The sequence below is a fragment of the Prunus persica genome, chromosome G7 (assembly GCF_000346465.2).
Source record: "Prunus persica cultivar Lovell chromosome G7, Prunus_persica_NCBIv2, whole genome shotgun sequence".
NCBI classification, from domain to species: Eukaryota; Viridiplantae; Streptophyta; class Magnoliopsida; order Rosales; family Rosaceae; genus Prunus; species Prunus persica.
The window spans coordinates 16725510-16728908 of NC_034015.1; positions in this window are offsets into that span (position 1 = coordinate 16725510).

The following is a 3399-nucleotide window of genomic DNA, read 5'->3' on the forward strand; positions in this document are numbered from 1 at the left end:
AGATGCATCTTTGCCTTCCTTCCACTTGAGATACCACAGTAGGACAATTAGTTGAATCCTCATACTCTTCCTATACAAGATGCAATCATTGGGGCATGCGTGCATTTTCTCATAACTCAGCCCCAATGCACACAAAGTCTTTTTAGCCTCATACATGGAGGTTGGTATTGTATTTCCTTCTGGAAGCAAATCGCCTTGAAGTATCAATAATTCTGTAAAACAGACATCACTCATCCCATGTTTTGCCTTCAAATTATACAACTTCACTAATGCCGATAACTTCGTGTACTTTCTACAACCAGGGTACACTGGTTGATCTCCATCCCCAATCACATTGGCAAACTCATACGGATCCGAACCAAAATCACCAAAATCATTATCATCCATATCAATTTCTTCAGACACAAAACTGTACCTACTATGGCCATCATCTTCTTCAACATTTCTGCTAGCATTAGTAGTTGCTTCCCAAGGTTCTCCGTGAAATGTCCAATTCTTATAGCTTTGGTCAATTCCATTAAAGTATAAGTGATCCCTTATAATTCCAACCCCAAACAACTTCAAATTAACACATTTAACACATGGACAACGGATATGTGTTGTAGTTAGAAGATTTTCTACAGCAAAGTTCAAAAATGCTTCCACCCCAAACTCATATGCCTTCGATCTTCTATCCGAGTGCATCCATGACTTATCCATCTCCGACACTATAACCTATTATCTATAATAAAGTGAAAATACAAGCAATGACCATCACTATAGCAGATTATACAATGATCTAATCGCAAGTAATAAACAACAGAGACGACGGGTTTTAATCAAAAACAGACGTATTTGGCATATATAGACGACGGATTTTCAACAGACGTCGTCTATTATACGTAATACAAACGACGGTTTATGAAAAAACCGTCGTGTATAAGTAATACAACGACGGTAGTTTAAAAACACCGTCGTGTAATCGTCGTCGTACGCCTTAAAATTCGTCGTGTCTCAGTTTATTTTCAAGAACACAAAACCCATTAAGAACACAACATATATATGAAACCAAGCAAGAAACCAACATATACATGAAACCAAGCATGAAAACAATAAATCCATTCCCAATTCAACATAACATAGGGTGATTAAAAGATACGACAAAATTAAATCCATTCCCAATTCAACATAACAGATAATGTAATCCATGAACCCATTAAACAGAAAATCCATGAACCCATACCTATAAGCATTGGTGCACTTTGCACCTTCTCCAGAGCGGAAAATGACAAGATCAAATAAAGGTGTCCTTTTGCTGGAAATCATTTGGAAGTTGGTGATGTGTCTTTTTGTGTTGATTTCCAGCAAAAGTACACCTTTATTTGATCTTGTCATGAACCCATTAAACAGAAAATCCATGAACCCATACCTATTTCCAGCAAAAGTACACCTTTATTTGATCTTGTCATGAACCCCTTTAACAAAACAACCTAATATCATTCAATGAATTTACAAGGGGAAGATAGGGTTTGTACTTACAGGTTGGACGAGCTCACAGATTCGACGAGCCTGGAGAGTGCAACTTTTAATTAGAGCAGAAGTGAGAGAGCGAAATGTTATGTCGCGTGAAATCTGAAATTTTAGGTTTCAGGGATCAAAGTATAAGAATAAGAGCCAAATCTAAAAAAATTTAGGTCGCGCGAAAATTTTTAGAGCGCGCGCGTTATAAAACGTCGAAAGAAAAACCAAGGCGAAAGTTCTACAAGTACCGACGTAAATTTAATATTCCACGACGGAAACTTCATTTTTCGGATTAAGAACGTAAGGCCGTTCATTTTTCGGATTAATTTTAAATTTATTTTGAATTTTTTATATAACGACGACTGAAAAACCACGTCGGTGTTAAGAAATTAAAGACGTTGTAAATTATATAAACCGACTTACATATTAAAATAACGTCGTTTAAAGCGTAAACCATGTCGTATGTTTTACTGTACGACGTAAAATATGTATTCCACGACCCAACCACCGTCGTTAAAAATTAATACACTAAACCCATAAAATTAAATTATACAATTTAAAAAATTAAGTTTATAAAAGGTTTTATGGTTTTAAAGCCTAACATATACCCTAGACTACCCAAAAATTATACTTTAAAAATAAACCCCAATAAATAACAACCCTAATCTCTAAACCCTAGACTCTAAACCCTAAACCATAAAACTAGAAGTGATTTTATGACTCATCAAAACAATTTTGTTTTGGATGGTCATTTTAAATTTTTGTTATTCAAAATGAATTTTTTCAAGGTTTATGTGGAAGAAAATATATCAATGACTTCATAGGAGTTGACTTTTCAATTTTCTGATTTATTTTATATTTATTTTGAATATTTTGATATAAAAATAATAAAATATTCTTACCATACAACAAACCACGTCGGTGTTAAATAAATTGTAGACGTTGTAAATTGTAATAGACTACTAAGTCGTTAAAATGACGTCGTTAAAATGAGAAACCATGGCGGCTATTTAACTATACGACGTAAAATATATATTTTACGACTTAACCGCAGTCGTTACATAAACGTCGTCGATTATACCCTGAACCCTTAAGAAATTGAAGATATTGTAAACCATTAACGACTCAATTGTTCAAAGAACGTCGTCTAACTATTTTTTTACGTCGTATTTGTTTAAAACACGCAACAACAAAATACGACGGTTATTGACTTTATTAGGTCGTTGGAAAAGTATTACACGTCGGTTAAGCAATTTGTATGTTTGTTTTTTTTTTAATTTAAGAAAACCTCAACAAATTTTTACATTACATATTATAGAGAAAATTGGTACATTATACATAAATATCAAGTGTTCAATAATTGCCCTGTTTAATAATTTGGAAAACAAACTCTGCCCATTCATTCCGGACTTCATCAATGGCTTCTTGGGGGTATGAAGCTTCCTGGTTTCCCTTGGCATACTGCATAAACAATGACTATTAGGGTTTATAAATAAAAAGAAATTCAATCACAGACGACGATATTTTTCATAACCGACGTAGTATATCCATTCAACGACGTTAATTTTACACGACCGTCGTTGATAATACAAAAAACGACGTGAAATGTATGAAGGTAATTTCTTCTTACCTTATTCTCAAACCCCAAGGAAGGATCCATGATGATGTCCCTCATGAAGCGCATTACATAATACCCGCATTCGACATTGCTGGGTTGCTTTGGTGTGCCTGAGAGAGTTTTCCAAATTACATTTTTACGTCCTGCTCGGGCTATGTGGGTATTATATATTTTTAAAGCACTGTTCACGATGTTTTTGGCCTCTTCATCGACCACACGATTTCCTGGCAGAGGATCCAGAAAATAGACGGTTTCTCTCTTTGCTCTTACAATCAGCAAAA